This window comes from Macaca nemestrina, chromosome X (assembly GCF_043159975.1).
Source record: "Macaca nemestrina isolate mMacNem1 chromosome X, mMacNem.hap1, whole genome shotgun sequence".
Lineage (NCBI taxonomy): Eukaryota > Metazoa > Chordata > Mammalia > Primates > Cercopithecidae > Macaca > Macaca nemestrina.
In genome coordinates this window covers 90,794,574-90,819,592 of record NC_092145.1, presented here as the reverse complement: position 1 = coordinate 90,819,592, position 25,019 = coordinate 90,794,574, and positions in this window count along the sequence as shown.

Here is a 25,019-nt window from a genome sequence, read left to right as displayed (position 1 = left end):
GACAATCGGTGCTGGTCAGCTTTTGCAGCCCGACCAGCGAGAGCTGAAGCAGGGCGAGGCATCTCCTCACCTGGGAAGTGCAAGGGGGAAGGGAATCCCTTTTCCTAGCCAGGGAAACTGTGACACACAACACCTGGAAAATCGGGTAACTCCCACCCCAATACTGTGCTTTAAGCAAACGGGCACACCAGGAGATTATATCCCACACCTGGCCGGGAGGGTCCTACACCCACGGAGCCTTCCTCATTGCTAGCACAGCAGTCTGCGTTCTACCCTCAAGGAAGCAGCAAGGCTGGGGGAGGGGTGCCCGCCATTGCTGAAGCTTAAGTAAGTAAACAAAGCCCTGGGAAGATTGAACTGGGTGGAGCTCACAGCAGTTCAAGGAGGCCTGCCAGTCTCTGTAGACTCCACCGCTGGGACAGGGCACAGGTAAACAACAACAACAACAACAACAACAAAAAGCAGCAGAAACCTCTGCAGACGCAAGTGAATCTGTCTGACAGCTTTGAAGAGAGCAGTGGATCTCCCAACATGGAGGTTGAGATCTCAGAACGGACAGATTGCCTGCTCAAGTGCGCCCCTGACCCCTGAGTAGCCTAACTGGGAGACATCCTCCACTAGGGGCAGACCGACACCCCACACCTCACATGGTGGAGTACACCCCTGAGAGGAAGCTTCCAAAGAAAGAATCAGACAGGTACACTCGCTGTTCAGCAGTATTCTATCTTCTGCAGCCTCTGCTGCTGACACCCAGGAAAACAGGGTCTGGAGTGGACCTCAAGCAATCTCCAACAGACCTACAGCTGAGGGTCTTGACTGTTAGAAGGAAAACTAACAAACAGGAAGGACACCCACACCAAAACCCCATCAGTACATCACCATCATCAAAGACCAGAGGCAGATAAAACCACAAATATGGGGAAAAAGCAGGGCAGAAAAGCTGGAAATTCAAAAAATCAGAGCGCATCTCCCCCTCCAAAGGAACGCAGCTCATCGCCAGCAATGGATCAAAGCTGGACGGAGAATGACTTTGACGAGATGAGAGAAGAAGGCTCCAGTCCATCAAACTTCTCAGAGCTAAAGGAGGAATTATGTACTGAGCGCAAAGAAACTAAAAATCTTGAAAAAAGAGTGGAAGAATTGATAACCAGAATAATTAATGCAGAGAAGGACATAAAAGAACGGGCAGAGATGAAAACCATGACATGAGAAATATGTAACAAATGCACAAACTTCAGTAACCAACTCTATCAACTGGAAGAAAGAGTATCAACGATTGAGGATCAAATGAATGAAATGAAGGAAGAAGAGAAATCTAAAGAAAAAAGAAAAAAAGAAATGAACAAAGCCTTCAAGAAGTATGGGATTATGTAAAAAGACCAAATCTACGTCTGATTGGGGTGCCTGAAAGTGAGGGGGAAAATGGAACCAAGTTGGAAAACACTCTTCAGGATATCATTCAGGAGAACTTCCCCAACCTAGTAAGGCAGGCCAACATTCAAATTCAGGAAATACAGAGAACGCCACAAAGATACTCCTCGAGAAGAGCAACTCCAAGACACATAATTGCCAGATTCACCAAAGTTGAAATGAAGGAAAAAATCTTAAGGGCAGCCAGAGAGAAAGGTCGGGTTACCCACAAAGGGAAGCCCATCAGACTAACAGCAGATCTCTCGGCAGAAACTCTCCAAGCCAGAAGAGAGTGGGGCCCAATATTCAACATTTTTGAAGAAAAGATTTTTAAACCCAGAATTTCATATCCAGCCAAACTAAGTTTAATAAGTGAAGGAGAAATAAAATCCTTTACAGACAAGCAAATGCTTAGATATTTTGTCACCACTAGGCATGCCTTACAAGAGGCCCTGAAGGAAGCACTAAACATGGAAAGGAACAACCGGTACCAGCCATTGCAAAAACATGCCAAAATGTAAAGACCATCGAGGCTAGGAAGAAACTGCATCAACTAATGAGCAAAATAACCAGTTAATATCATAATGGCAAGATGAAGTTCACACATAACAATATTAACCTTAAATGTAAATGGACTAAATGCTCCAATTAAAAGACAGAGGCTGGCAAACTGGATAAAGAGTCAAGACCCATCAGTCTGCTGTATTCAGGAGACCCATCTCACATGCAGAGACATACATAGGCTCAAAATAAAGGAATGGAGGAAGATCTACCAAGGAAATGGAGAACAAAAAAAAGCAGGGGTTGCAATACTAGACTCTGATAAAACAGACTTTAAACCATCAAAGATCAAAAGAGACAAAGAAGGCCATTCCAGAATGGTAAGGGGATCAATTCAACAGGAAGAGCTAACTATCCTAAATATATATGCACCCAATACAGGAGCATCCAGATTCATAAAGCAAGTCCTTAGCGACTTACAAAGAGACTTAGACTCCCATACAATAATAATGGGAGACTTCAACACCCCACCGTCAACAGTAGAAAGATCAACGACACAGAAAGGTAACAAGAATATCCAGGAATTGAACTCAACTCTGCAGCAAGCAGACCTAATAGACATCTACAGAACTCTCCACCCCAAATCAACAGAATATACATTCCTCTCAGCACCACATCGCACTTATTCCAAAATACACCACATAATTGGAAGTAAAGCACTCCTCAGCAAATGTACAAGAACAGAAATTATAACAAACTGCCTCTCAGACCACAGTGCAATCAAACTAGAACTCAGGACTAAGAAACTCAAACAAAACCGCTCAACAACATGGAAACTGAATAACCTGCTCCTGAATGACTACTGGGTACACAACGAAATGAAGGCAGAAATGAAGATGATCTTTGAAACCAATGAGAACGAAGATACAACATACCAGAATCTCTGGGACACATTTAAAGCAGTGTGTAGAGGGAAATTTATAGCACTAAGTGCCCACAAGAGAAAGCTGGAAAGATCTAAAATTGACACTCTAACATCACAATTAACAGAACTAGAGAAGCAAGAGCAAACACATTCAAAAGCTAGCAGAAGGCAAGTAATAACTAAATTCAGAGCAGAACTGAAAGAGATAGAGACACAATAGACTCTCCAAAAAATCAATGAACCCAGGAGTTGGTTTTTTGAAAAGATCAAAAAAATTGATAGACTGCTAGCAAGACTAATAAAGAAAAAAAGAGAGAAGAATCAAATAGACGCAATAAAAAATGATAAAGGGGATATCACCACCGACCCCACAGAAATACAGACTACTATTAGATAATACTATAAACACCTCTATGCAAATAAACTAGAAAATCTAGAAGAAATGGATAATTTCCTGGACACTTACGTTCCCCCAAGACTGAACCAGGAAGAAGTTGAATCTCTGAATAAAGCAAAAGCAGGCTCTGAAATTGAGGCAATAATTAATAGCCTACCAACCAAAAAAAATCCAGCACCAGATGGATTCACAGCTGAATTCTACCAGAGGCATAAGGAGGAGCTGGTACCATTCCTTCTGAAACTATTCCAATGAATAGAAAAAGAGGGAATCCTTCCTAACTCATTTTATGAGGCCAACATCATCCTGATACCAAAGCCTGGCAGAGACACAACAATAAAAGAGAATTTTAGACCAATATCCCTGATGAACATCGATGCAAAAATCCTCAAAAAAATACTGGCAAACCGAATCCATCAGAACATCAAAAAGCTAATCCACCATGATCAAGTGGGCTTCATCCCTGGGATGCAAGGCTGGTTCAACATATGCAGATCAATAAATGTAATCCAGCATATAAACAGAACCAAAGACAAAAATCACATGATTATCTCAATAGATGCAGAAAAGGCCTTTGACAAAATTCAACAGCCCTTCATGCTAAAAATTCTGAATAAATTCGGTATTGATGGAACGTATCTCAAAATCATAAGGCTATTTATGACAAACTCACAGCCAATATCATACTGAATGGGCAAAAACTGGAAGCATTCCCTTTGAAAACTGGCACAAGACAGGAATGCCCTCTCTCACCACTCCTATTCAACATAGTGTTGGAAGTTCTGGCTAGGGCAATCAGGCAAGAGAAAGAAAGAATGGGTATTCAGTTAGTAAAGAAGAAATCAAATTGTCCCTGTTTGCAGATGACATGATTGTATATCTAGAAAACCCCATCATCTCAGCCCAAAATCTCCTTTAGCTGATAAGAAACTTCAGCAAAGTCTCAGGATACAAAATTAATGTGCAAAAATCACAAGCATTCTTATACACCAGTAACAGACAGAGCCAAATCATGAATGAACTTCCATTCACAATTGCTTCAAAGAGAATAAAATACCTAGGAATCCAACTTACAAGGGATGCAAAGGACCTCTTCAAGGAGAACTACAAACCACTGCTCAGTGAAATAAAAGAGGACACAAACAAATGGAAGAACATTCCATGCTCATGGATAGAAAGAATCAATATCGTGAAAATGGCCATACTGCCCAAGGTAATTTATAGATTCAATGCCATCCCCATCAAGCTACCAATGAGTTTCTTCACAGAATTGGAAAAAACTACTTTAAAGTTCATCTGGAACCAAAAAAGAGCCCACATTGCCAAGACAATCCTAAGTCAAAAGAACAAAGCTGGAGGAATCACGCTACCTGACTTCAAACTATACTACAAGGCTCCAGTAACCATAAGAGCATGGTACTGGTACCAAAACAGAGATATAGACCAATGGAACAGAACAGAGCCCTCAGAAATAATGCCACACATCTACAGTCATCTGATCTTTGACAAACTTGAGAAAAACAAGAAATGGGAAAGGATTCCCTATTTAATAAATGGTGCTGGGAAAATTGGCTAGCCATAAGTACAATGCTGAAACTGGATCCTTTCCTTACTCCTTATATGAAAATTAATTGAGATGGATTAGAGACTTAAATATTAGACCTAATACCATAAAAACCCTACAATAAAATCTAGGTAAGACCATTCAGGACATAGGCATGGGCAAGGACTTCATGTCGAAAACACCAAAAGCAACAGCATCAAAAGCCAAAATTGACAAATGCGATCTAATTAAACTAAAAAGCTTCTGCACAGCAAAAGAAACTACCATCAGAGTGAACAGGCAACCTACAGAATGGGAGAAAATTTTTGCAATCTACTCATCTGACAAAGGGCTAATATCCAGAACATAGAAGGAACTTAAACAAATTTACAAGTAAAAAACAAACAACCCCATCAAAAAGTGGGCAAAGGATATGAACAGACATTTCTCAAAAGACGACATTCATACAGCCAACAGACACATGAAAAAATGCTCATCATCACTGGCCATCAGAGAAATGCAAATCAAAACCACAATGAGATACTATCTCACACCAGTTAGAATGGCAATCATTAAAAAGTCAGGAAACAACAAGTGCTGGAGAGGATGTGGAGAAATAGGAACACTTTTACACTGTTGGTGGGATTGTAAACTAGTTCAACCATTATGGAAAACAGTACGGCAATTCTTCAAGGATCTAGAACTAGATGTACCATATGACCCAGCTATCCCATTACTGGGTATATACGCAAAGGGTTATAAATCATGCTGCTATAAAGACACATGCACACGTATGTTTATTGCGGCAGTATTCACAATAGCAAAGACTTGGAATCAACCCAAATGTCCATCAGTGACAGACTGGATTAAGAAAATGTGGCACATATACACCATGGAATACTATGCAGCCATAAAAAAGGATGAGTTTGTGTCCTTTGTAGAGACATGGATGCAGCTGGAAACCATCATTCTCAGCAAACTATTGTAAGAACAGAAAACCAAACACCGCATGTTCTCACTCATAGGTGGGAACTGAACAATGAGATCACTTGGACTTGAGAAGGGGAACATCACACACCAGGGCCTATCTCGGGGAGGGGGGAGGGGGGAGGGATTGCATTGGGAGTTATACCTGATGTAAATGACGAATAGATGGGTGGTGATGAGTTGATGGGTGCAGCACAGCAACATGGCACAAGTATACATATGTAACAAACCTGCACGTTATGCACATGTACCCTAGAACTTAAAGTATAATAAAAAAAAGAAAGAAAAAAAAAGACATTTCTAAAGAAGATATACCATATAGCCAACAGATAAAATGAAAAAATGCTTAATATCACTAATCATAAGAGAAATGCATATTAAAACCACAGTGAAGTACCACCTCACATCTGGTAATCAGGCTGTTATCAACAAGATGAAAGATAACAAATGTTGGTGAGGATTGGAGAAAAGGGAACCCTTGCACACTGTTAATGAGAATGTAAATTATTACAGCCATTATGGAAAACAGTATAGATGTTCCTCAAACAATTTCAAATAATCTAGCAATTGCACTCTCGGGTATATATCCAAAGGAAATGAAATTTGTATGTCAAAATGGTATCTGCACTTCCATGTTCATTGCAGCATTATTCACAATAGCCAAGATATGGAATCAACCTGTGTCCATCAACAGGATAAAGTAATTGTGGTATATATATGCAATGGAGTAATATCCAGCTTTAGTAGTACCATCCTTCCATTTGCAACAGCATGAATGAACCCAGAGGACATTTTGTTAAGTGAAATAATCCTTCAGAAAAGACAAATATTGCATGATTTCACTTATATATGGAATCTTAAAAAGTCAAACTCATAGAAGCAGAGGATAGAATGGTGGTTACTAGGGACTGGAGGTGGGGAAAAGGGTGGCGAGACTGGGGAGATCTTGACCAAAGGATACAAAATTTTATTTTTTGTTTTTTTTTGTTTTTTTTTTTGTTTTTTTGAGATTGGCCCTCACTCTGTTAACAAAGATGGAATGCAGTGGTGTGATCATGGCTCATTAAAATTTCATAAATAAAATTTTATTGGAACACAACCACATTCATTTGTTTATGTATTTTCTATGGTTGCTTTTGTACTACAAATGCAGAATGAGTAGTCGTGATAGAAACCGCATGACTCTCCAAAGCCTAAAATATATGCTATCTGACCTTTTATTTAAAAAGTTTGCTGACCCCTGTTGTAAGTAACATTTTGCATACATAGTCCTCAACAGTATACCATACACTTTTACATTCCTGTAGAATAGGTATCCATTTTAGAAGGCTCCGTTTTACACATGGGCACAATGGGATTCAGAAGGTGAACTGGTTTTTAGGACTCAGAAGTATTTTGCACATGGGTAGGATTTTACAATGGAAACATTTTTCATGAACCCAGTCAAATGCTCCTGCTCCCACGGGCAGTGAGTGACAGAGGTAGGACAAGAACACTGGGTATCTGGTGCCAAGTCCAATGCCCACTGTCCTGCACCTGACTCCTTCCTTAGGAGCTTTAGGTGGAATCATAAAAGACATGTGTTTCATTGCTAATTCCTACCTAGGTACTACTGCATGATAGAATAATTGTTTGGATCAGCAGACACTCATCCTCAGGCTCACTGGAATCTGAACACAGTTCTCCTAAGTATCAAGCAGTCTTGCAATCAGCTTTCTGTGGCATATAGTTGTTAAATGAGTAAGGGTATGGTGAACAGCCGCCCATCACCATTAAAATTAAACCACATGAAAACTATAGATGGAATACTAGACACAATAAAAGTAATGATGACTAATATTTCTTAGCACTTACTTTGAACCAAGCATTGGGCTAAGCACTTTCTTTATATGTGTAATCTTATTAATCCTCATCACATAGCTAGAAAGTATTATGATTCCCATTTTAAATATGGCAAAGAAGGCTCAGAGTAGAGGTGGCTTGCCCAAGGCTATACTTAGTACTAAGATTTGAAAAAGGTCCTTTTAATGTCAGAGCCTGTGTTCTTTAACTACTGCCCCTGTAAGGATAACACAGTTTCTGGCACATCATACTACTCAATCAGCAATTCCTATGATTGTTTGTTTATTTTCTTTATCAGTATCTACCAATTATTGAACGCTTGCTATATAGCAGGCATTGTGCTATGTATTTTCTTCAGTTTTAATCAGTTAACCTTCACCACTACACACTGAGGTTTGTACTATTATTATCTCCATTTTGCAACTGAGGAAGCTGCGGTGCAGAGAGACTAAGAAGCTTGCCAAAAGTCACACAGCTAGTAGACAGATAGTAACGATGTGTTTTCTACTCTGGGTGTGGGGGATGGATGAGTGTCTCAGCAACTTTTTGCACTGGATGCAGGCCTGGAAGAGATCTAGAAAGCCACCAAGCTGTCCATGTGCCCTCCAATTCTATCTTACCAACTGCAGACAGAGTGTATAAGTGAAAGAGAATGGGCTTTGGAGTCAGTGAGAACTTAAGGTATAATGCTTACTTTCTCTTGAATGATTCTGGTAATGGCCAGAACAAAGTCAAAGGCCCTGAGAACACATAGAACTTGACCTCAGCCTGAAAGATGGTTAAAAACATAAACCAAATGGGGGCTTCACTGAAGATGTGGCCAAAGGTCTTTACCAGGCCCTTTACCAGAAAGAAAGCAAGACTGAAAGGCTGTAGGTGCAGGTGGCTGGTTTGTCCTTTCTAATTGTTTTGCCTGTCTTGAAGTCATGCCAAATGCTGGACTTTCTCCTAGCTATCCTGCTACCCAGGGCACAAGTAGTTGCACATTTAGTCATTTCTTATCTGAAATCCAATAGTGTTTTGGAAAACAATAATAGAATGTCAGAGTTAGAGCTCATCTGGTCTAATCCCTCATTTAATATGGGAAAATTGAGGACCCAAGAGATTAAGTTCCTTAACCACATTCATCTAGAGAACTGGAAGCACAGAAGTCATCAGGAAAAGGCTAATTTGAATTAAATGTAGTTTGTTTAAGAAGGCAGAGAATTGTGTAATGCATGTTTAGATAGGTTTCCATATAAACAAGAGTTAAATGTTCTAAAATCTTCAGCACTAAATTTGGTCTATGTTAGCTACCTGGACAACTCATCTCTATGAAATGCCTCATTCCACTAAATTTTTGAAGAAGGGAGAAATAGTTTTATATAGGTTTTTCACATATAAAAAGACTTAACCTCAAATATTTGTACTATTAAACATCCAGTTACCTTTTAAAACTGGTATGTTAATTGTCCCCAAATTCAGGGCTGAATCTGGTTTAGCCCTTGTGTCTTGACAAGTACATGCTTTAAGTCACTTGGGCAATAAAATAACTGATAAATCCTCTGCTTTCCTGAATTAGTTTCAAAATTAATCAGTGCTTCTAGATGTCTTAGGTGTACCATCAACAACTGAAACCAACATCTCAGGATGGGTTGTGAATAATTCATATCTATTACGTGAATATCAAGAAACAAATAGGTGATCTTTTCAGCTGAAAATATTAAGTAAAGTTGCTTGGCTTAGTTATTAAAATTGTGACTGAAATCCACTTGATTTCAATCAAATCTAGACCTCAGCATCCAGAATCTAAGTGCTCAATAAGGCCCTGTCAGAATTTGGGCAGTGAGACTTAAGCAACCATAGTCCTCGTGTCACCTTTTTAGTCCTTTGTCTGGTTTTCGTGGAAACACGTGGTGAGGAGAACATTCTGGGTGTGTCTATGATTAGCAGATGCTGATAGATAGGGCCCCAATGGGAGAAACAAGAGGTGAAGGGAGGTGTGGAATTCTGGGAGATGACAAAAAAAAGAGGGGAGGGACTCAGTACTTAATGGAACAAAAACAAGTTTTATAGTAAATTTTAAACAACGATAAATGTTCTTAAACTGCATTGGGAATTATTGAGTGTGGTCACAAAGAAGACTTGGAGAAGTAGTGAGATGATCTTAGGCACTAAAATAGGAGGATCTCCTCCAAAGGAAGAGGCTTACTCTCACCTCTTGGAGTCTCTGTTTTCCCATCTAGAACTTGGTAAGAACTAATGTCGTTTTTACCTTACTTCAGGGGGATAGTGTATAGTTAATAGACAGGATCCTTCAAAGGACATTTTCCCCTTCAATGTAAAGGTGTTCTAGAAATTTAAGTGATTGTAATTGTAACTACTTCTTGAATCACTATTTCAGTGGATATTTTCAAACTTCTGTCACTAGAGCTCTGATGCTACTACTAAAGCAATTGATAAGTTACTTCTACCCTTCACCACATAGCATCAAGGCAAAGCAGCAATTTCTGCTTATATTGGATACCTTGCATCTATACCATTTTATTTAATCCCCACAACAATACCCACTTACCAGAGGAGGAAACTGACGGTGAGAGGTTGTGACTTGCCTCAGGTCTCAGAAAAACAAGCCAATGGTAGAGCTTTGCCTAAAATACACATATATTAAGTCCCAGATCAAATTCCCTTCTCCTACACTTTTCAGGTCCCTGTTTGAGGGTGAAAAGAGATAAGGAAGGAAATTCCAGAAAGAACTCCTACCATATCTAGCCATTCAAGGGTTATTCAGGCAACCAGTTTCTTCTTAAGTAAACTTTGGTAGTTTGCACTTTTTTCAAAGAGAATACCATTTTCATCAAAGTTGTCAAATCTATTGGCATAAAGTTGTTCCTAACTTTTTAAAAAAATATGTATAGCATCTGTAGTGATGTTACCTCTCTCATTTCTGATATTGGTAATTTGTGTCTTCCCTCTTTTGTTCTTGGCTATTCTGGCTAGAGGCTAATAAATGTTATTGATTTTCTCAGAGTCAGCTTTCAGTTTTATTAATTTTCCTCTGCTGTTTTTCTGTTTGGTATTTCATTTACTTTCACTCTGATATTTCCTATTTTTTTCTTCAGCTTACTTAGGGTTTACTTTGCTCTTCTTTTTCTGGTATCCTAAGGTGAAATCTAAGATCATTAACATGACCTTTCTTCTTTATAATAAAGGGATTTAGTACTATAAATTTCCCTAATAAAAGTGCTTTAACTGTATCCCACAAAATGTTATATTCTACCCATTCTTTAATTCAATAAAAGTATCTTAGACATTTCCTATGTTCCACGCACTATGATAGGTGCTGGAGATTGATTAGTGAACAAGAAAAAGTCCTTATTCTTATGAATCTGACATCCCATCCCAGTGAGGAGAGACAGATGATAACAGATAAATGAGTAACATGACAATTTCAGCTAGAGGTAAAGTGCCTCTGCAAGCAATCAATAAACTGCTGGGAGTGAGGAGGCAAATTTAGAGGGTCATGAAAGGATTTTCTGAGGAAGTGACATGTGAGCTGACAGCTACATGATAGGAAGGAGCCAGATAGGTCAACATCTGGGCCCAGTGAACATTGCAAACATGATTCTACTGGCATGTGAAACTCAATGGTGTATGGGGTTCAAGGGATTTGGGGGATGATCATGGAAACTTATATGAAAATCAGGTGGCAGTAGGAGACAATGAGCTTTATTTGGGTGGCTCTTTGACAGGCTATATGATAAGGAAAGTCTTTCATGGCAAAAGAAATTCCACAGCCACTTAGGGGTATATATCCAATAGAAATGGAATAAGGATCTTGAAGACATATCTGCACTCCGATGTTCACTGCCACATTATTTGCAATAGCCAATGTAGAGAAATAATCAAAGTATCCATCAATGGATGAATGGATAAAGAAATCATGGTACATATAGAATGGAATATTATTCAGCCATAAAAGAAGAAAAATCTGCTTTTTGCAACATGTATTAACCTGGAGGACGTTATGCTAAGTGAAATAAGCCAAAAACAGAACGACAAATACTGTATCATCTCACTTACATGTGCAATCTAAAAAAGTCAAAGTTATGGAAACATAGAGTTGAATGGTGGTTGCCAGGGACTGTGTGGTGGTAGAGATGGGGAGATGTTGATCAAAGGGTACAAGTTTTCAGTTATAGGATGAACAGGCTCTGGAGTTCTAATGTATAGCATGAGTGGTGATGGACATGTTAATTTGATTGTGGTAATCATCATACAATGTATATGCATACTAAATCATCATATTGCACATCTTGAATATTTTCATATTTATTTAACAATTAAATATTTAAAAAATTAAAGTTATCTGAAAGTAATTTAAAAATAGTGTGTAATTCAATGGTTTTTAGTATAGACACAGACATGTGCAACCATCACCACAGAATATTTTCATCACCTTAAATACATACATCAAACCTTTTATCTATCATCCCCTTGCCCACCACCCCAGATCTCCCCAATGTTGTTAAGCAACCAGTTTTTAACTTTATATCTCTATACAGTTCCCCGGTTCTGGATATTTCTTATAAATGGAATAATATGCTACATGGCCTACATGACTTTTTGTGATTATTTTCATTTCACACAATATTTTCAAGATTTGTCCATGTTATAGCATGTATCTAGTACTTTATTACTTTTCATGGATAAATAATATTCATTTGCATGGGTGTAACACATTTTGCTTACTCATCAATTTATGGATATTTGGGTTGTTTCCATCCTTTGGCTATTGTAAAAGGTGAAACATTTATACAATCTGAAGATAAACCAGAGTATTGATTATTGTAAATAATGATACTCTAAACATTCATGAATGGGTTTTTGTGTGGACATATATTTTCATTTATCTTGCCTATATGCGTAGAAATGGAATTCTTGGATCATACGGTAAACTCTATGCTTCAATGCTTGAAGATCTGCCAGATTACTTCCTAAGACAGCTGCATCATTTTACATTCCTGCCAGCAGTGCATGAAGGTTCTGATTTCTTCACATCTATGGCAATACTTGTTAATTTTAGCCAGCCTGTTGAGTGTGAAGTGGTATATTATTGTGGTTTTAATTTGCATATCACTGATGACTAATGACATCAAGCACGTTTTCATATGCTTTTTGGCCATTTGTATATCTTCCTTGGAGAAATATCTTCAGATCCTTTGCCTATATTTATAACTGTGTTCTTTGTCTTTTTATTTTTGGGTTGCCAGGGTTCTTTATATATTTTGTGTACAAGTCCCTTATCACATATATGCTTTGCAAATACTCTCTCCCATTCTGTGAGGTTTTTTTTTCACTTTCTTGATAGTGCCCATTGAAGAACAAAAGTTTTTAATTTTAATGAAGTCCAATTTATCTCTTGTTGCTTATGTTTTTAGTGCCATACCTGAGAAACCTTGGCCAAATCTAAGGTTATGAAGGTTTACCCCTGTTTTCTTCTAAGAGTTTTAGACTTCCAGTTCTTACATTTAGGTCTTTAACACATTTTTAGTTAATTTTTGTAAATGATGTGAAATAAGGGTCCAAATTCATTCTTTTGCATGTGGCTATCAAGTTGTCCCAGCACAAATTGTTGAAAAGACTAATGCCCCACTGGATGGTTTGGCACCCTTGTTGAAAATCAGTAGATCATAGATGCATTCTTTCATTTATGGAGTCTCAATTGTATTCCATTCATCTATGTATCTGTCCTTGTGCCAGTGCCACACCATCTTGATTACTGTGGCTTTGTAGCAAATTTAGGAATCAGGAATTGTGAGTCCTCTTACTTTTTTGTTTTTTTGTTTTCAGGAAGGCTTTGGCCATTCTAGGTCTCTTGAAATTCCATATGGATTTTAGAATCAACTTGTCTAGCTCTTTCTACAAAGAAAAACAGCTAGAATTATGGTATATATTTCACTGAATCTGTAGATTCACTTGGGGAGTATTGCCATCTTAACAAGGTTAGGGCTTCCTGTCCATTAGCACAGGATGTTTTTCTAATTATTTGGATCATCTTTCAGCAGTGTTTTGTAGTTTTCAGAGAATAAGTTTTGTACTTCTTAAAAATATAATGTTAAATATTTTAATCTTTTTGATGTTACAGTGAAGAGAATGTTTTTTAAATTTTATTTCCAGATTTTTCACTGCAAGTGTATTGAAATACAATGAATTTTGCAAATTGATTGTGATTGTTAAAGTGTCAACTTGACTGGATTGAGAGATATCTAGATGGCTGGTGAAGCATTGTTTCTGGGTGGATCTGTAACAGAGCTTCCAGAAGAGACTGACTTAAGAGTCAGTGGACTAAGAGAGGGAGACCCAGCAGGCAGGCACCATTCAATAAGCTGGGGCCTGGTTGGAAAAAACAGGCAGAAAAAAGAGAATTCTCTTTTCCTACTCTCTCTCAACCTTCCAGAGCAATACTCTTTTTCTTTTCTAACTTTTTCTTTTTCTTTCTTTTTTCTTTCTTTCTTTCTTTCTCTTTCTTTCTTTCTTTCTTTCTTTCTTTCTTTCTTTCTTTCTTTTTTTTTTTTTTTGAGACAGATTCTTGCTCTGTTGCCCAGGATGGAGTGCAGTGGTGTGATCTTGGTTCACTGCAATCTCTGCCTCCTGGGTTCAAGCAATTGTCCTGCCTCAGCCTCCCGGATAGCTGAGATTACAGGTGTGCACCACCATGCCCAGCTAATTTTTTTGTATTTTTATTATAGACAGGGTTTCACTGCATTGACCAGGCTGGTCTTGAACTCCTGACCTCATGTGATCTGCCCTCCTCGACCTCCCAACGTTCTGGGATTACAGGAGTGAGCCACCACGCCCAGCCATACACTTTTTCTCTTCTTGCCCTTTGACATCAGACTAGGTTCTTCAGCTTTTGGATTCTGAAACTTGTACCAGCTGCCTCCCAGATTCTTTTGGGCTTTGGGGCTTGGACTGGAGGTGGCACCACCAGCTTCTCTTGTTCTGTGGCTTCTGGACTGAGCCATGTTACCAGCTCATTTGCAGATGGCCTATTGTAGGACGTCACCTCTGAAATAATGTAATTCAATTCCGTTAATAAATCCCCTCTTATATGTCTTATTGGTTCTGTCTCTCTGAAGAAATCTGACTAATACATTGTATTAGTATATGAAATCTTGCTGAACTCTTTTATTAGCTTTATTAGTTCTGTAGTGGATTCCTTAACGTTTTCTATATTAAAAATCATGCCATCTGTGAATAGAGATAGGTTTACTTCTTCTTTTCCAATGTGATGACTTTCATTTTATTCTCTTGCTGAATTTCCCTGAGTGGAACTTTCAGAACAATGTTCAATAGAAGTGATGCTTTCTTTCTGATATTAAGGGAAAAGCATCCAGTCTTTCTCCATTAAGTATGATGTTAGTTGTGAGTTTTTCACGCCCTGTCTATGAAATAGTCCTTGAGTAATACGAACTAAGGTTGAGGAAGTTCCTTTCCATTCCTAGTTTGTCAAGTGTTTTTTATCATGAAAGTGTTCTGGATTTTGTAAAATGCTCTTTCTGCATCTATTGAGATGATCACGTGAATTCGTTTTTTGTTCTATTGACACAATGTATTACATTAATTGATTTTCTGATATTAAACTAACCTTGCATTCCTGAGATAAATTCCACTTGGTTGTGAGGTATAATTATTTTAATATGTTGCTGGATTTAGTTTGGTAGTACTTTGTTGAGGATTACTACATCCATATTCATAAATATTAGTCTGCAGTTTTATTATCTTATGATGTCCTTGTCTGGTTTTGGTATCAGGATAATACTGGCCTCATAAAATAAGTTAGACAGTGTTACTTCCTCTTAATTTTTGGAAAGAGTTTGTGAAAGATTGATATTAATTTTTCTTTGACAGTTTGATAGAACTTAGTATTGAAGATATCTGGATTTTTGGCTTTTGTTTGTGGGTAGTGTTTAGCTTCTTCATTCAATCTCCTCCGTTGTGATAAATCTACTCACATTAGCTAGTTGTCCATGAGTCAGTACCAGTAGTTTGAGTCTCTCTCAGAATTTGTGAATTTCATCTAAGTTATCTAATTTGTTGGCTTTTAATTGTTCATGATATTCCTTTATAATTATTTTATTTCCACAAGGCCAGTAGTAATGTCCCTGTTTTACTCCTGATTCTAAGTTATTTGAGTCTTTTCTTTTTATCTAGGTAAAACTACCTAAAGATTTGTCAATTTTGTTGATCTTCTCAAAAAAACCAGCTTGTGAGAGTTCATGGTGGATGGGAGGCAAGACTAGATTGCAGCTCCCACTCAGATGGACAGAACAGCATGTATAGGCTCGCATCATGAACTTTTGCTTCAGAACAACTGTGGGAATACATTAAGAAAGCCAAAAGAACTCACAGATCCTCTGAAGGCAATGGATTGCTCCTGCAGGACCTGGGAGACACCACAAATACTACGAGTGTCAAAACTGTGGAAATGGGAAAGGGAAATCATCCATCCCTGAACATACACCCCCAACTGGGGAACCTGAGATCTAAATTATGAGAGAAGATTCTGACCTTACCTGGAGTTGAGTAAATTTAGAGAGCTGAGTGAAATACAGGGGTAGAGGAAGCAGTGGGTAAACCCCTGCAGGCTCACTGGGTCCCCTACCAAGCCATTTCTGCCTCGCCTCACAGGGGTTCTTGATGAGGACTGCCAGAGGTACTAGGAAAAGGCCACAGGAAGAAGGAAACCTCCAGCTGAACTTTGTAACAATTTGAACTGGTTGAGAAGTCTCCTGGCCAGAACTCAGGGAAAGGTGTAAATCTGGTATGAAGACTCCATAGGCAGTGGAAGAAGCAAAGCCCTACTTATTTTTGCAGCTGGGAGGTGGGTATCTTGCAGCAAGTTCTCAGCCCTGCTCACCCATTGCCTAGAAACAAACTTGGTGCTGTTGTGGGGAGGAGGCACGGTGGGAGTGAGACGGTCCTTTGGGTTGCATGGGAGGTGGATGAGGCCAGCTTTCCCCCACTTCTGTGACATCCTGCATGATAGCAAAGGAAGCTGTAATCCTTCTAGAAACATAACTCCATTGACCTAGAAACCTCAACTGCATTGCCCACAGAAGCCGCAATAAGAGCTGCCCAAGTAGAGTCTGAGCTCAGACACACCTAGCTTTGTCCCCACCTAATGGTCCTTCTTTACCCAACCTGGTAACTGAAAACAAAGGGCATATACTCTTGGGAGATCTAGGGCCACGTGCACCACCTGTTCCTCTCCATACTGCCATAGCTGATGCTTTCTTGAAAGTTCCACCTCTCAGCAGGAGCAGAACTAAATGAACTTGAAGCAAAAGAAAAAATACAAAAGATAAAGGAAACGAAAAGCTGGTTATTTGAAAAGATAAATGAAATTGATAGACCGTTAGCAAGACTAACCAAGAAAACAAGAAAGAAAATCCAAATAAGCTCAATTAGAAATGAAAAGAGAGATACTACAACTGACACCACAGAAATACAAAATATCATTCGAGGCTACTATGAACAACTTTATGTGCATAAACTAGAAAACCTAGAGGAGATGGATAGATTCCTGGAAAGCTACAACCTTCCTAGCTTAAATCAGGAAGAATTAGATACTCTGAATAAACCAATAACAAGCAGTGAGATTGAAATGGTAATTTCAAAATTACAAAAACAAAAACAAACAAACAAACAAACAAACAAGAAAAACTCCAAGACCAGAGAGATTCACAGCAAAATTCTACCAGACATTCAAAGAATAATTGGTACTAATCCTATTGACACTAGATATTCCACAAGATAGAGAAAGAGGGCACCCTCCCTCAATCATTCTATGAAGCCAGTATCACCAAAACCAGGAAAGGACATAACCAAAAAAGAAAACTGCAGACTAATATCCCTGACTAATATAGATCCTAAGATCCTTCACAAAATGCTATCTAACTGAATCAAACAACATATCAAAAAAGATAAACCAGCATGATCAAGTGAGTTTCATACCACGGATGCAGGGACAGTTTAACATATGCAAGTCAATAAACGTTATACACCACATAAACAGAATCAAAAACAAAAATCACATGATCATCTCAACAGATGCAGAAAATAACATCTGCCAAAATCCGGCATCCATTTATATTTAAAACTCTCAGCCAAATCAACATACAAGGGACATACCTCGATGTAATAAAAGCCATCGACAAACATAATACTGAATGAGGAAAAGTTGAAAACAGTCCCTCTGAGATCTGGAACAAGACAAGGATGCCCACTGTCACCACCTCCTTCAACACAGTACAGGAAGTCCTAGCCAGAGCAATCAGACAACAGAAGGAAATGGAGTCTCTGCTTCTCTAAACTGAGTGAGAGAAGGCAGAGAGTAGTCTTGGTGCACATATCATACCAAAGTCTGACCCATTCGCCTTTCTTACTGAATTTTCATATTTTTATAAATATATGTGTCTTCATCTGCTGTTTGCTTCTAGGATTGTTTTCTTCCTAGACTTTTAAATAACTCTGGTACCTTTGTTTTGCTACATTTATTAACTCATTCCTCCCTATTGCCAGGAGAGTCTTAAGGACAGAAGTATCAAAGGGGTACCACACATTTCACTGAAGTATTATCAACACCTGGCGGACAATTTTCTAAAGTACCTAGATATGTAGACATGGCAAAATTTTGAAGATGTCCCAAAATGGCTGAAGTTTGGGAAATATTACCATAGGGGAAAAGTTGTGGACTTTGAACACAGGCATATATTTTCATTCTTTCATTCAACAAACGTATTGAGACGCTACTATAGATCAAGCACTGGTCAGGGCTATGGAGCCATAAGAGTGAAGAAAATAGAAAAATATTCCTGGCCTCATGGCCATTCTGTTAGGTTGAAACATGTGAAAAAGCCAATATTTGATCATTGTTGACCCATAAAAACAGCAATTTCAGATGGTTCAACCTAATAGTAGGGGGAAATCCCCAGCTTTATCATTTGCCGGCTATGTGGCTCTATGTAAGTCGTTCTATTTCCCTAAGCCTCAATTTCACCATGTAGAAAATAAAAATAATTAATTCATTCTTTGTTGATTATTCTATATGTTGATAAGCAGAGTGGTGTCCAGCACAGTGCTTAGCACAGAGTAGGCATTCGATAAATCTGAGTTTTCTTACTTTTGAACAGTCTCCCCACAAAACATAAGTAGGGTGTATATTCTTATTTCAAAAGACAAATGGTAGGCTATGCAGAGGAAAATGACGTCATGATTTTCTGACAGTCCAGGTACCAAGAAATTAACTGGGAAAAGAGAGAGGGTGGAATAGGAGCCAAATTCCTGGAGCCTGAAGGACAAGAAAGGCATGGAAATATCCTCAGAGAACTAACAGCAAGGGGACCTGAAGTCTACAGAAAAAGCTCACTAACACCCACAGATTCGAGCCAAATAGAACTAGGAAAATAGTTTGAAAAGAGAATGTGGGGCTCCAAAGATTCACTATCCAATTTCACCTTCTAACCCCTTATGGTTTGGTTTCCTTGGAAATAGTTTCAGGTGTTGCTATGGATTAAATGTCTCTTCCAAAACTCATGTGGAAACATAATCCCCAATATGGCAGTATTGAGACGTGGGGCCTTTAACAGTGATTGAGTCATGAGGACTCTACCAGATGTGCTCCGTTGACCTTGGACTTCACAACCTCCAGAATTGTGAGAAATAAATTTCAGTCTCAGGTATTCTGTTATAAGCAACAGAAAACAGACTAACACAGGGGTGGAGGGCAGAAGTAAAAGGGAGACAGAAATCAAGGTGTATTGCTGTTAGGGAGAGGGGGAAAGGAAGCCAGTAAGGAATTCTAGGAAATGGACAAGAGCCACAGGAGATGAGCACTTTAAGAAACAACAACAACGAAACTTTTACAGAAATTTTTAACCAAGGGTTAATGGCCTTAAACAGCACCATAAGGTTGGGAGGCTGATCCCCCCTCGGGGGATCACGAGTTCAGGAGATCCAGACCATCCTGGCTAAAACGGTGAAACCCCATCTTCACTAAAAACACAAAAAATTAGCCGGGCATGGTGGCAGGCGCCTGTTACTCGAGAGGATGAGGCAGAAGAATGGCGTGAACCCAGGAGGCGGAGCTTGCAGTGAGCCGAGATCGCGCCACTGCACTCCAGCCTGGGTGACAGAGTGAGACTCTGTCTCAAAAAACAAACAAAACACAAACAAACAAAAACAAACAAACAGAAAAGCAGCACCATGAGGGACAAAAGTTAGATGCTGAGGAGAATTTTGTTCTCACTTTCTCTATTTTTTACTTTTATTTTTATTTTTTAGAGATAGGGTCGCACTCTGTTGCCCAGACAGAGTGGTGTAATCACAGTTCACTGAAGCTTCAAAGTCCTGGGCTCCAGCAATCCTACTACCTTGACCTCCCAAATTACTGAGACTACAGGTATGAGCCACTGCACCCGTCCTGGAGAATTTCTTGACAGTGAAGTTGTTAAACAATGAATCAAGAGAATCTTTTTGAGCAGGCGTTGGCAAATTGCTAAATTTGAGCCAAGTCCAGCCAGGGGCCTGTTTTAGAAAGGTCTATGAGTGAAAACTGATTTTTACTTTTTAAAGAATTATTTTAAAGAAGAATATGTAATAGAGACTGCAAGTGACACACAAAGCTTAAAATGTTTCCAATCTGTCCATTTGTAGGAAAAAAAAAAAAAAAACTTGCTAACCCCTGTCCTAGAAGAACTGGCTCATCCTAACACCTTTGGGGCCTCAGTTTCCCTATTTAAAATTTGAGTATGAAGGAGACTGAAAGTCAGCTTAGAGAGGTGGGAGAAAGAAAAGAATTTGCTGAAGAGTAAATTACTGTTTGGTCAACCTTGAAGCCATGTTGTGGAGCTCCAGGCTAGCTTGGGGATGGGGTAGAGGAGGCTGGGGTTGGAAGTTGGGAGGAAGTACCATGGTAAAAGGATAAAAGAGAAAGCAGCGGGAAGAGATGGGAATAGCAGTTTATACCAGCCCCATTCCACAGGCCAAGTCTCAAGGAGGACAGGCAGGAGGAAAAGAAACAAAAATAAGTGAGACAAGTGGCTTGCATAGCCCAGAGTATTGCTCTTAGAAGTGAGACTGAGAGGAAACAGATGTTTCAGCCTAGAGGAAAAGGCACGGAAAACCAGCCATTCATTTGTAGGGAAGTTAACTAGCTGGGCTGTAGTCAGGTAAACAAAGAGAGATTTAGCCTCTGTCTCTGGGGGGTTGGGGTGGGATGCTGAGCAGGTATTTCAGGGTCAGCCCTGCTCTAAAACTACTGCTTAGAAAGAGCTGGGTGACTAGGAAGGCCTGTCAATGGCAGCCTCAGAAACAATCTATTCCTCAGCTCCCTTCTAGATTTGGACTCTCTCTTTAACATTCCCAGCAAGAAATCTTCATTTCTACTCCCTGTCACTGAGGATCTCACTCAATCTCAAAGCAGCCCTCTATAGCCAAGGCTCTAGGCTAAAATTTTTGTTTTGTTTGTAACTTGACATCTCTCTTCCTATAATTTCTGTCCTCTGGTCCTGATACAGTTCTTTGGAACAGCACAAAGTTGGCCAACTCTTTTGTTTATAGTAGGAGAAATGAGTGAGATGTGTTAGAAAAAGAGCACTAGGTTTGGGATCAAAAGCTCTTGTTGGAAATGCTAGCTCTAGGGTAATATCCAATTCCATTGAACTTCATTTACCTTATCTGAAAAATGGTCAAAATGATACCTTCCCTAAGCACCTCCAAGCTTACTTTGTGTAGATCAAGTAACATTAATAACAAAAACACATAATGCTCTTCAAAGAACAATTCACAAATTTGCAAGAAGTTCACAATTGTGGGCATTTTGACCCTTGCTATACTGAGCACATGGACAAAGCATGGGCTTTGGAGACTGTGAGACTAAAAATCTTTTCCCAGGGCTGGATTCAATCTGTTTATCACAGATAACTGCTCCCCTTCTGCCCTGACAGGGGGCTGAGGTGACCTCTGGGAGTTGGAGGCACAGAGCTCACAGAGTTAGGGGGAGAGGGAGAAAATTGAACAAATTTTGCAGAAAACCAAGGCCAAAAATGACTTAAGGGTCCTCTAGTAAACGCCACCACATAAGTATCACTACTGTAGTATCCTACACTTGCTCTGCTTTAGTTCTTTTACAAACAAGGAATTCGTGTCTCTTAGGGGTTCCTTTTCTGGTCACTGCTAATCCTTCACAAGTTCCTTATTCTGTTGAATCATCATTGACCTCCTTATAAGTTTGTAACCCTGGATCTGTTCTTGGAGAAAATTGAACAGATTTGATTCACATTTGTGCAGGACTCTGTGGACACTAAGAGGACATAATACAAAGATTGTAATATGGGAGGCCGAGGTGGGTGGATCACAAAGTCAGGAGATTCAGACCATCCTGGCTAACACGGTGAAAACCTGTCTCCACTAAAAATACAAAAAATTAGCCAGGCGCGGTGGTGGGCGCCTGTAGTCCCAGCTATTCAGGAGGCTGAGGCAGGAGAATGACGTGAACCCGGGAGGCAGAGCTTGCAGTGAGCCGAGATCGCACCACTGCACTCCAGCCTGGGCGACAGAGTGAGACTCCATCTCAAAAAAAAAAAAAAAAAAAAAAAAAAAAAAAAAAACCAAAAACCAAAAACAAAAACCAAAAACAGCAAAGATTGTAATATAAGGTAGGATAAAACAAGAGGAAGAACTTCCCATCTATGAGTCATTAAGCAGTGCAACAGGCATGTAGAGGAGGCTGCATAATATTTCTCTCTGCAGAGCTTTAAAAACAGGACAGATCTGTCCGAGAGGGGTTCGGTGTAGTCTTGCATGGAGGCAGGGGAATGGACTAAATAACCTTGAAGAAGTCCTCTCAGTCTCGGCATTCTAGAATTTGAGAAGTCTCTTAACCAACAGTGCATGCTCACATATATCACAGCCAAAGGGGAAAGCCTGGTCTAGTCTTGCTGCTCCTACGATTGCTGACACAGACATTTAGTTGCTCAGTGTGACAGCATGCCTCTGGGCCTAGGCAGGAATTCACATGTCAGTCAAGAAGTTGGCAGTGTGTGAAACCTAGTACATGAGCCTATTATCAGTGTCCTATAGAGCAGTTTCAGTTGCCATATCTCCCCTTGCCACAGCCTAGCAGGTAGCAAAGGTTTATCTTTGTGAGAAGTGGAAGGTGGCAGCACAGCTTCACCTGTCTCCACTCTGCCCCCAGTCAATCATGCTTGAGAGAATTTCCTTCCCACAACGGAATGAAAACTCTACTTCTTCTCAACTCCTGGTCATTGGTTCATAGAAACACACTCCATTCTATGTAAGTATCACAAGAAATGGAGGCAGAATCTTCTCCTGTTCCTTTTGAAAGGCTATCAGTCCCACATGTACCCTGAAGTGACTTTCCCTGACCCTATTGAACAGGATGCTGAAGTCTGAGAGTGCTTAACAGATTTCCAGCCATTATTGTTTTGATGTTCACAGAGATCCTCTGATGTCCATATTGTTTTCCATCATTTTAATGGATGAGAAAACGAGGCCTGGAGTAATTAAATAATGTGCCATGGCTTACCTCGACAGGGAGTGAGCTCCTTGTTCTGAAGGCATGCAAACACAGTCTGAGTATCCTTGTATGGCAGGCAGTAGGGAGTTTATGTATCAGATTGCAAGAGAGAAATAATGTTGGACCAGATGACCTCCACTTCAACCTACTATTGTACAATTCTGGGTAGTAGAGCAAAGTATCAAACTCAGGTCTTCAGCCTCGTCATTCTAGGTTATTTGCACCACACCACCACATATGAGGTCCTTCAGAGCAGGCACTACATCTTATACATCATTTTTATGTTCTGTACCCAGCATGGCACAGAGTTAACATTGGTGACTTAATTGTTGATTTAACTGCTTGTTGATTTAAAGGCAATAATAATCACTCGTAGAATGGTCACTGTATTACAGGCACTGTTATCATCTATAAACTTACTTGATACTGACAACAAGCCTAGAAGGTATGTACTATTATCTGCATTTTAAAGATGTGGAAACTGAGGCTCAGAGAACTAAATGAACACAGATGGTTAGTTTTGGTGAAAGGATTAAAACCCAAGCAGTCTGGCTTCAGTCCCGCTCTTAACCATTCCATTACAGTGCCTCTTAGTATGTAATGAATGCATGCATGCATATTCTCCATTATCACAGTTCACTGACTTACCAAGAAGCACTATTTTCAAGCATATATAGCAGACTTGATGGGAGAAATTAGTACAGAACCCACTTGGCTAACACTAGAATGTGGACTAAACTTGGCAGGTAGGGCCCTGAGGCCACTGGAGCTCCCATCGGTCTATCTTTATTCTCTTTCTTCTCTGCTCAGGTATTCCAGCTGGGGCCCTCTCCTCCTATTGTTCATGCTTACCAACTAGAAAGCCTGGCCCCACCCAAGCCTGTATTTCCTCTGCTCCCTGGCCAAATTCCCAGTGAAAACAGTTCACTACTCCCTGGCTCACATCCTCCAAGCCAGCAGGAGCACTTCCCTGCTAAAGGCATGAGTAGCGAAAAACTGAGGTTTGTGGATGTGCCCAGCCCAGAAGTAACCACAAGCTCTAGCCCAAAGCCAATAGAGGAAGAAGATACTACTCTACCTGTCTCACCCTCCAGAGAGGAAGCAGAGGCAAATAGCCTCTTCTTGCTGTGATAATCATGATTTGCAAACTTTTCCCTACTTAAGCAACACAACTCCTGTGCATGGTGTGATGTGGATAAAAGTCAAGGACATCAGAAGCAGTGGAATGATTATCATAATAACAACTACTGCATTTATACAGCCCTTACTCTTGCACAAACTGTGCTGAGTGCTGGCAACCACTGTCTCACTCCATATTCCCAACAATCCTGTGAGGCAGGTGCTCCTTGTATAAATGGAAACAATGAGAAGTTAAGTGACTTTCCCAAAGCCACATAACTCCTGGGTAAAAGACTCAATATTGATACTGAGGACTAGCTGTGCTCTTACACATCACCCTCTACTGTCTTTCCTCTAATGGCCTCTCAGTGCCCTTCAAGCTCTTACACGTGGGCATTCAAGGATTGGAGGTAAGATTAATGGGAGTGTTACATCTTACCTGACCAATGGGGATTAGGCTCTGGACCAACTCCTCTTCCTGTCTCGTGAGCCAGGAAAAGGCTCCCCTCACCTTACAGAGAGTAGTACTGAGGACCAGAGAAATAAATCAATTTGCTTGAGGTCCTTAGTAGCAGGGCTGCTCTCAGCCCAGTATACCTTCTAATACTCCACAAGGCTGCCTTCTCTCCCTCCTTCAGCTAGTTACACAAAATCAAGGGGTCAGACATTCCTCAAATGGAGGTGCTTCAGTTCTTCAGTCCCTTTGCTTAAA